The sequence below is a fragment of the Anser anser genome (assembly GCF_964211835.1).
Source record: "Anser anser genome assembly, chromosome: 1".
NCBI classification, from domain to species: Eukaryota; Metazoa; Chordata; class Aves; order Anseriformes; family Anatidae; genus Anser; species Anser anser.
This window is the reverse complement of record NC_139720.1, coordinates 213,448,953-213,459,911: the sequence shown is the minus strand read 5'-3', so window position 1 is coordinate 213,459,911 and position 10,959 is coordinate 213,448,953.

Sequence of the window (10,959 nt, the reverse complement as noted above, 5' to 3'; positions counted from 1 at the left end):
GAGCAGAGAAGGGCACCGAGATTTTAACTGCACCTTCAAAGCTTGGTGAGGGAGGAAAGGAGAGGGAGGTTGGCGTTGTAAGTCAGCATCCTTCTCCTTGCCCCCGTCCACAGAAATGGGTGAACCACTTAAGCTGAAACTCTCGCAGCAAAAATAAAGACGACTGAAGGCCCAAAACCTCAGCTAAGGATTTAAATGCAATAAACAAAGTCCTTGAAGGGGAGCAACAGATGTTTCTTGCTGCGCCAAAGCATGGAAGCATGGTGGGGTCAGGCAGGACCAAACTTTGCACGTCTTGGTGGCGAAATATCCCGGTGTTTTCATTCAATCTTTTCTTCAAGCGAAACAGGAGAATAAAAATCTCATGGCAGCAGAGAGCCTCGCTAATGGAAATATGCAATAACCATAACTTCAACTTGGCTTTCTCATAGGCTCAAAGTAATTTCCCCCTAATATCAGGAAAATATATGGCCTTTCTTGAAGAAGCAGAAGCACCGTATAAATCAAAGTTTTAATTGTGTTGAAGACGTTTGCCAGCATTTCAGATTTGATTTTTCTGCTGAGCTGAAGTCAGACTGAAAACAGCAACGTAGAGAAACAAAGAGAAAACCTGAGCACAAACCCGGGCAGATATTAGAACACGAATATTCATTATTGAATCAGAGCAATAACAAGGAAATGAGTCACAACCCTAATGCCCTAAGAAGCAGTCTATCCGGAACATATTTTAATCAGAATCCTCAAGGACCAGATCCTGGGCTTATGAATTTTGTCCTTTTCTTTTTCTTTCTTTTTTTTTTTTTTCCACCAAAGTGTCTATTTTAATCAATGGGACAAATATGGCTAACTGAGCTTGTTGTTGTGAAGGGTTTCAGAAATGCACAGGAGTCAGCTCATGGCCATACAACACGTGTTGTTCCATTCCTTCCCTTAGGGCTGGCCCTAAGCACCCCTTGAGTGCCCTGGGAAAGGTTTTCCCCTAACAGTTCCAGATGTTTTCCTTGCCGTTGGTTTACAGAGGCTCTGGAAACACGCAAGATACGGAGGGTCTCTGGGATGACCTCAGACCCTTCACCCCGAGCACTTGCCATGAATACAAAGACATTTCCTGGACATAAGGACCTTCCTAGACTGCTCTAGGCACATGTGGGGTCCTGTCCTAAGAGCAGACCCTTGCTATGATTCTTCTGATCCAGCTGCAGCAGGCTGCAACCTCACAAGGCTGTGAGATAAACCCAGACCCTACAAATGCCCCTTCCCTCCTTAGTGCAATTGTAAAGAAAGGAGGTCTCATTGATTGCTTGGTGTTTAAGCAATTTCTTAGCCTCTAAGCAATTTCTTAGACTTTAAACATAGGTTCTGTGGGCTGCTGGAGGAGATTTTGGCTTGGGACTCCTGCAGTCCCTGCTCAGCTGGCCAAGTGTCCTTGCACCCCTACTTCCTTTCTGGTTCCTAATCAAGACCCCCCATTTTTCAGCATCCCTATTTAACATCAAGCTGATGCTGTGCCCAAAGGTGGGGGCTGTAGGTCTGCAGTGCACAGTGGGGTTTCCCTGTCTTTTCTTCCTCCGTCACCTCCCGAGAGGATGAGGGAATTTTGGATGAAGCCATCCATCCCACTCACTTGCTGACCATGGTGTGCCCTTCAGGATAGCTCCTCCTGCACCGCTTCTCCTCTCTCCTGCAGCAAAATCGTAAATAAAGGCTATTCTGGGCATCTCCACAGAGCTGTGATGCCCCAAGAGCTGGACTTGGCTTAAAATCTCCCCTCCCCACCCCATTAACATCCAGGGGGAAGGTGCATCACTTTGAGAGGCACAGGCTGCTTGCCCCAGTAAGGTTAAGGATGACTTTTTCTGAGCCTCAGCTCATGCTGGGTGATACATTGTGGTGATGGAGACAGAGAATGGGATGCCTGTCACATTCCCCAGGGTGTAGGGGAAAGTTTACTGCTGGGATTATAAATACCCCAGTCCAGTCCCTCTGCTGCAGCCCCAAGCCGGTACCATGGAAACTGCACTCCGCAAATGTGGTCTCCCTGACTGCCTTCATGCACTGCTCTGGAAATGGCTTTTATGAAGGCTAATTAGCGTGGAAAAACAATCGCGGGAGCCAGGAAGGGAAATAATTAGCCAGCATGCGCAGTGAACCTCCAGGCTGGCTGGCTGAGCAGAGAAGCAGCAGGTTTGGGAGATTTTCTGGAAGGGACCAGGCTAAAGGCATCGGCTGGAATTTCTGGGTGCAGAAATCAGCTTTTCAGGAGAAAGAATGGAGAAATAAATTTCCAGAGGCTGGATGCTGGAATCAGAGGTGGTCAGACGAGGGTGGCTGGTTTTGCCCTGTAGAATCCAATAGGGAAAATGAATAACCAGAAATGGGAACCTGAGCTCCTGACAAGGTGGCTTCCACCTCTCTTCACAGAAGGGTTAGGATATCTGCACTAAACACAGAAAAGAGAAGCATTTTAAGGAAGATATAATCCATCAGAGAACTCATTGCTGAAAGCGGTCACTGGAGCCACGTGTTGGTCCAAATTTAACAGCTACAGATCCTTTCACAATCTTGTAAGGTGTTTTTTAGGAACTTGACATAGGATTAATGAGTCCTCCTGCATTTTTAGATACAGGAACAGCCTGAGGCAAGCCCTGCTTAAATGGGCAAGCCAAGACATAGAAAAGTTAAGTGACCTTCTCGTGGCCATAAAAAAAACTCTTCAAAGCCCCCAGTAAAGCTCCACTCTTCACTCCAGCTGCAAGATCAACTTTCTGCCACCAGTCTGCAAAAGAAATCTCATGAACATTTGAAATTCAAATTTCAAAAGAAATCTGAATTAATTCGTTTGTTGCTCATTGTACCTGTGCCTTCCTTGGGATTGAATTTAACTCAAAGTCTTCACTGCTGTGGAAATACAGGGCAAACTGTGCAGCAAGAGCATACAGCTGAGTGCATGCTGGTGGGCATCCCATCTTAGAAGGCATCCAAAGATTGTCCTCCAAAAGCCAGAAAGCACAAGATGCTCTAACACCATCTCAAAGTGTCACAGGTGAGAGATGTCCACAGAACCAAAGGAAGATGCGGGCTTGATGCTTGGGTTACTGGGACACCCAGGACATCTCTTGCTCCAGAAAGGTTGAGAAGAATGCCATCCTTTATTTATTTATTTCCCCTTTTTTTTTTTGTTTTCATTATGTCAGCCTCCTGTGTCAGCACATAAATGCTGTAGAAATACTCTCAATGGCATCCAGCCACAACGGGGAGATGTTGGTCTAATATATTATCCAATGGAGCAAGGGTAAGTGTGTTGTCCTGAGGATCTGCCTCGTTATTTTGCAGCCAGGGTGCCTACTGCAGGTGCAATAGTAACTCTGTGCTCGCCCCTCCTGAAGAGGTGGCCCCATGGCTGGGAGCTTTGGGTGCTTCCCACCCATCCTGATGCCCATGGTGTGGATGAAAGCACGCACGCTCTGCCCTAGAGGAGCTGCGCTAAGGTATCTGCTAGCAGGCTTCTCTCTCATCTCTCCCTCGTCCAAAGTGCCCGCAGTTATTGCACTGAGCTCAGAAAGACAAGAGCAGCTCAGCTGCAATTAAACCAGCATTGTGCAGTGACCTGGAAGGAGGAAAGCATGGGGCTGTGCACATGAAGGTCTCATTTAGGGAGTTTAGCGTCCCCTGAGTGGCTGGGAGGGATGAGGGGGTAGGGGGGCTTTTCAGATGTAGACATCTCTCAGGTATTGCATGGACGTGTCTATTCCAGCCCCTCAGCAGCTCCCAGCTTTCAGCAGTAACCACGAACAGCAAAGCGTGAGCAGCCCTCTGTGCAAACATCCATGTCTGGAGCACGTAGTAGGTTTGCAAATGTGTCAGCACCAAAGGCTGATGCAAATTAAGGCCAGAGAAATGAATGCATCCATTTGGGAAGACAAACTCAAGATTTGTCCTAAAGGGATGAGTGATAGATGTCTCTACCAGAGGTTAATAAATCTCATAAATGAATAGACCAAATGATCTCATAGCTCCTTTTTCATTTTGTGAGTGCTGTGATTTTAGAGGCTGTTTAATGGCTTTGAATAATAAACACTAGCTCTCCAAATGGAAAGAAAATTCTTATGCAAAATAGAAATGAAATCCACTAAAATTTTTCATTGAGGAGAAAAAGAGGAGAAAGAGAAGGTCAGCTCATCCTGTATTTTGCCTAGACAGGGAACATACCCAAAATGCTTGGTTCAGCTTTCTGCTGGACTCAGCACCACGCCCCGGGTACTGATCCCACCCATCAGCACAGGTCTGAGGCTGCAAGACTGTGTGGTGGCCCTGGGCACACACTGCTGGGCTCTGTAAAAGTGCTTTGGATTTAGGGGTGGGGGCCTTCCTCTGGAGCCTGTTTTGGGTAGAAAAGTTGAGAAATTAGATGCTGGGGTAGATCCTGCTCCTGAATGGTAGAAGTCTGTGTGACCCCAAAGCCAGAGGAGCTGTGGTGGTGCTATTCTCCACCTACCTAGTCCTTAGTTCCCTCTGGTCTTATCACTGGTTACCTGTGAGCAGAGGCCGACCCCCAGCTCCCCACCCCTTCCTCTCAGGCAGTTGCAGAGAGCAATAAGGTCTGCCCTGAGCCTCCTCTTCTCCAGCCCAAACCCCCCCAGGTCCCTCAGCCTCTCCTCACAGGACTTGTGTCCCAGGCCCTTCCCCAGCTTCGGAGCCCTTCTCTGGACACGCTCCAGGGCCTCGATGTCCTTCTGGTAGTGAGGGGCCCAAAGCTGAACCCAGCACTCGAGGTGCGGCCTCACCAGAGCAGAGCCCAGGGGGACGATCACCTCCCTGGCCTTGCTGGCTGCACTGCTCCTGACACAGGTCAGGATGCCGTTGGCCTTCTTGGCCACCTGGGCACGCTGCCGGCTCATGTTCAAGAGGGCATCAATCAGCAGAGTAGGCCCTGGCACTTGGCCATGTTGTACCTCATCCCGCTGGCCCCTGCCCATCCTGCCCAGGTCAACCAGCCATGGTCCAGCCCTACAGCCCCTTGTGTCAAGCGCCCTGGGCTGCCCCATGCTCCGAAGACGGGACATGGAGGGCAGGGAAGAGTTAAGGGCCAGGCGCTTTCTGCAGTAAATCAGCTGCCTGCTGTGCATCAGCAGATCCTGCCTCTCGCTCCTGGCAGCCAGAAAAGCTCTCATCTGCCACAGATGAAGGCTGAGCAGCCCGTTAAGCTCCACGGATGACCTTACTGTCTCTCGTGTTCTTGCTATGCTTTAATTTTGATCAATAATTGCACAGGCCATCTCTGTCTCATCTTTTACGGAGGTGACATATAGAGACCATGTTTCCTAAAGCAGGGTCAAGCCCCATGAAGGGCTCATGGAGGTGTTGGGCCAAGGGACCTCTGGCCAACTCCAGCCCAGCACCTGCCTGGAGCAGGATCAGGCCCAGCGCTGGGCCACGGTGGACGTGTCTCTGTCTAGCCAAGACCCAGGCACTGCTGGATGGACATCTCCTTCCTTTATGACCTTTTACAGAGCTGCACCAACTCCTTGGTGTAAATCGATTACAAATGTCCCACATCAGTCTCCAAAATTGACATTTCTGCTTGTAGCCCCTTTGACCTGTGCTAAAAAAGGTTCGACTCCATCGTCCCAAGTAACTACTAACTAGGCCCTATTGGACACCTTCCTAACACCTTTTTTGATGGTGGACAAGGTCTGAGGAAGGGCTGGTTTAGCTTATCACCATGCTGCTTATGTGTGACTGAATATCTGCTGTGTTTTTTTGTCGATACTAGCAGTAAAAGAAACATTTCCCCCTGATGTTAATCTATATGAATCACACGGAGCACTGAGTGATATATTTTTCAGCCAGAGAGTTTACTTATAAAACAACAATTTTCAGAATTATTCAGAGCCAGATTAAAAACTGCAGGAGACTTTTTCAAAAAGGAGACTTTTCACCATTTTGCCAAGCAAAAGGTGTGTCCTTTTGTTTGCTGGGTTTTTAGAAGGGGAAAAAGATGTTGTTTTGATGTTTTCAAAGTGAAACACTCTAACTGCATAGAAAAAAATAATAATTCAATATGCCATCTCCTGATCACATTTTGTAAAGCTTAATTTCCAAAAATTAAAATTACTTCTGCCTTCTTCGCATCTATGTGCACACACCTTGGTCAGAACACAATAAAGTATGCAGGAAAAGTTGCTATGATATTTAGAATGAGTAATGTGGCTTGGGATCAGCCCAAGCATATTAAAGAAATAACAGCATTTTTCCTTATTTTGGCCTGACCAAGCATCTGAAGTATCAATAACAAGAACTCACCTACTTCTCCTGCTGCAAAGCATTTTTCTGTCCTGCTGAGCAGTGTGAGAGCACAGGGGGAGATCCCAGCAGAGGAAAAGGAGCAGAGAGGAGCAGATGCAAGCAGCTTCATTTGCAAAGGGTTATCTAAAGAAATGATGCGTGGCTGATATCATTGCAAGTCTACTCTTGACTGTCTTTGAAAGGTCACGGTGACTGTGGAAAGTTCCTGAATAAAGAAAACATCACTCCTATCTTCAGGAAGGGCAGGAATGAGGAACTACAGTACAGGCTGGCTGGTCTTTTTGGAGCACACCTTGGTGGATTAAATAATCCTAAACCTTTCCAAAGTTTATGAAGGACAAGAAGGTGATGGGGTGTAATTAGCATGGAATTACAAAGGGGAAGCCTTGCTTAACCAACTGATAGCCTTCTTTAATGAGATGACTGGCTTGAATGAGCAGAGGGCAGTGGATGTTGGTAATTTCAACTTCAGCAAGGCTTTTGATGTTGTCTCCCATAATCTCCAATATTATAGGCAAATTGATGAAGTGCAGACCGCTAAGGAGAAAAAGGGTTGTATCAGCAACAAAGTGCCCAGCCCCAAACTGGTCACTAGAGCTAACCCTGGGGGTTGGTACTGGGACCAGTGCTGCCTAATTTCTGCCCTAATTACCCGGGTGGTGGGTAGAGCAAGTCTGCAGGTGGTGCAAACCTGGGAGGAGTGGGTGATATAGCTGACGGACGTGCTGCTATCCATGGGGGTCTGGCCAAGCTGGAGAGGTGGGCAGAGGAACCTCATGGACATCAGGCAGAGCTCTGCCAGCGGGCTGAGGGAGAGGATCCTTCCCCTCTGCTTGTCACTTGTGGGGCACCTGTGGAGTGCTGGGTCCGGTCTTGGGCACCAGAGACACAATAGGATGTGGAGATACTGGACTGAATCAGCTAAGGGCCACGAAGATGACCCAGGGACTGGGAAATCTCTCATCTGAGGAGCTCAGGTGGCTCTGCTTGGAGCAGAGGGCTTGGACTAGATCTCCAGAGATCCCTGCCTTCCTCAGTGATTCAATGATTCTGTGAAAACCAACCTGTCTACAGGCTGGTGCCAAAAATCTTGGCCTTGTATGCTGAATAGGGAACGGTCCTCCTGCCTTCAGGTATCTTAGGCTGATGCATGCAGCAGCCCACGCTTTGTAGGCTCTGTGGAGAAATATGGGCTGTTCCAAGGGTCAATTTGAATCTCCCAGGGCCGTGCATTTATATGACCCAGGTTTTGGCAGCAATACTGACTTGAGGGCTTCCTTCCCCTCTTAACTCAGAGGGCCACCCCTTTGTTAAAGCTGACCCAGGTTGGACTGTGAACCAGAGGAGTCAAGGGACAGGGACGGTATTGCCACCAAGAACTTTGTGTTGTAGGACCAAGTCTTAAAAATAAATTCCAGCTTGGTCTCTCCTGTGGTAACCCATATATTTTGGGAGAGGGTGTAGGATTCAGCCGTGGAGGGTAAAGCTCAGGGAACAGGGCTGTTTGTCAGCAGTCTGATGGGAGCTGATGCTACTTGCTAATTGCTGCAGCTGCATCCATTTTTTTGTTGTCGATTTTTGTAATTTTAAATGAAATCTTGTCACAGATTTCAGGCAGCCTGATGCTGTGGTTTTCTCATGAATAACTCAGAATAATTATCAGTCTTAAACATTGACAAATCCTCATAACAACATCACACAATAAAGAGAGAAAAAAAAAAGGAATTATGTCTGCTGTGTATTTATCATTACTCATGTCACTACTGAAGCAAACAAAAACATCAAATAATATGGCTGAGACCAGGTATGAAATGAATGGCAGATTGAGGAACAGAGTTATGATGTTTTTGGCTTCCAGGTCATACTTTGCATCACATTTATGACATTGGTGTTTCTTCAGAGTTTAAAAAATAAATAAATAAAATGGGAAGAATAGAACTGCAAGAATAAATACTGTGCTGTAAAGGAAGTGGCAAATGCAGAGAAACCAGAGGAAGGGACCATTTTCTGCATTTCTGGCTTGACTCAAGGCTGGGAGTGTTGAAAACATCCCAGGTGGGCTCAGCCTGTGCCAGCACTTCCAGAAATCAGCTGCCACCCTCAGAGACTGAGATCAGAGAAGATATTGGAAAAGAAGCCAAATAATTATCAAAAGAGACAGCTGACATTTTAAGAAAAAATGTCAAAGCCACATTTCCTGTTCCTTAATTGAGACAATTTTAGAAAGGAAAAAACAGAGTGCCTGATCTATAACGAGGTGGTGAACAGAGGGAGAAAGACTTTACTGGCATTCCTTGTCACACAAGGTATTTCTTTAAATGCCTGAGTTTCCTGAGTCGGAGGGGACAAGGGTGTGAAGTCTTAGTTTCTGAGAAACTGTTGAGGAGGTGCTGGGGAGGAGGGCAGTGTGGGGTGAAGGATGGGATGAAGACCTGCTCCAACATGGGGACACCTCACCTGGTCCTGGCGAGGGCCCCTTGGGGTCATGGTCAGTGCCACTCCTTGGCATCAGTTTTGTTGTCACCACATTCCTTTCCCTCCTCCAAAACTGTGACCATCGGAAAAAGCCTCTTTTCACTTTATTCCTTCACCAGCTTTGCCACGATCTCTGTTCATAATCTAAACCACAGAGAAGGAAGAGGCAGGGAGACCACGCACCATTTCTTTTGGTTTACATCATTATTAGGTCCCACATTTCCAAATGAAAGCATCATCTGTGCATAAGTGGGTCTGGTGCCTATTTAAAATACTGCCCAAGGCAAAGGTGCATTTCCAAGAGCACTTTTTACAGAGCTCCTTGAAAGCACTGGAGACGGCACCAGCTGGTACCCCCCGGTCCTGTGTTTGTTTTTCATGATTAAATGTGGCAGGATGATTTTTTCCGAAGCGTTCAGCCTCCATTCAACTGCCTGATGTTTCAGGAGTGCCCACTGTCCCCATGAGGTCCTCAGAGCTGTCGACTGAAAACATCTCAGGAGGCCATCAACTCCTCCGAAAATAAAGTCTTGTTTGTGCAAATGCCCCCTTTGCTTGTTTCACATCAATGCTAAACAAAATCCAAACCACACCCTGTTGGGTGATCCTGTAGATTATAGAGTTATAGATTGTGGCTCATATTTTTAAGCACATTAGGTACACCGCATTTATCCTGCTGATTTCGAATAATTTGTCTTGGCTTAGCAATTAATTGTTTGAAATGTTGCCTTCCTCTGCACAGAGAAATAGGGTAAATGAGAGGAACAGAGAGGAAAAATTCTGCCTGAGGAAACATGGCTGATATTTAGGACCTTTTCATCCAGAGCTAATAAGAAGTTTAAAATGTTTTGATTTGTAACACAGAAGAGAAATGCCCAGAGTCAAAACCTTCTCTATTCGGTGTTCCCAATTAGAAATATAAAAAAAAAAAAATGCCAAAAAGGATGGTGGGTACCTTCCACTATGGCAAAGAAGGACAGAAAATGAAAAAGAGAAGCTGAAGGCTTCATGGAAAAATAAGTAATGACTGGAAGGGATAGCAAAGAGGTGCTGCAATGGGAATGAAGCAATGCTATTAATGGGTTAGAGCCATGACTGAATAAAGATATCAAAACTCTTAGAATACATGTTGGATGCTGTATTTCCCCCACGTGACAATGACCAAATAGCTCTGGGTAATCAACAGCAAAAGGAGATTAATTAATAGTCAATAATTTGAGCAGCAACAGTTCAACCAGGAGGTACCAACTGGGTGACCTGCCTGGCTGGAAATTGGATGGCTACAGAGACCCACAGCGCTTCCGACAAGGCTTAACACTGTTCAACATTTTCCTCCATGATCTACAAATAAATATCAAATCACTCCCAGACAACACAAGGACAGCCTGCAAAAAGTATGATGAGTCACACAGAGCAGTCTGGCTCGCCTGGGGCCGTGCAGCCAAAATGTGTTAATAAAGCCAGAAGCTTTGTCAGAAGCTGGGAAAGTGCAGGACGTCGTGGCCTGAGATCCGGAGATGATTCCTTGGAAAGAGGGGATCTGAATAGGTTTTGGGGTCACCAGGGGCAGTCAAGCTTTGTGATCTTCTGGGGAAAAAGGGCTGGTGCTATCCTTTGAAAGGGGACAGCATTGCCATCAAGAGGAGCACCTAGATATTCATTGGGGCTATTTATTAGCAGACATATAAAGCAATGCATTTTTAAACATCATGGAGAAGAGCCCTGTGAGGTATATGGTAACTTGTCCAACTCCTGGTGCATCAGATGAAGATGAGACGCCCTCCAGGATGAGACAGATTAATTAACGTTGAGCAATCTTCAGGGGATAACTGGGAAGGGTTGAAATGCTTTTGACACTGAGCCTACCCAGAAAGGGACCACTGGGACAAGTGTGGCCAAGCTTCCTGCTCCTGCAGACCCACTAACCTATTTTTACTTGCGCATGACTGGAAAGCCAGACCATAAATGCTCTCACCCACACGTCGCTTTTCCTTCTTATGCAACTGTTCCGAAATCTGAGCCTGGTTGCACAAAGTAAAAGCAGCCTCGTCTTCTGCCAGATGGGCCTCGTACTACAGAACAGGTGGCATGGAGAAGCTTTACTGCTGCTAGCCCAAATAGGTGAGCTGGAGAATTACAATGGTGTTAATTCAACTCAAAGAAACAAATATCTTTTTT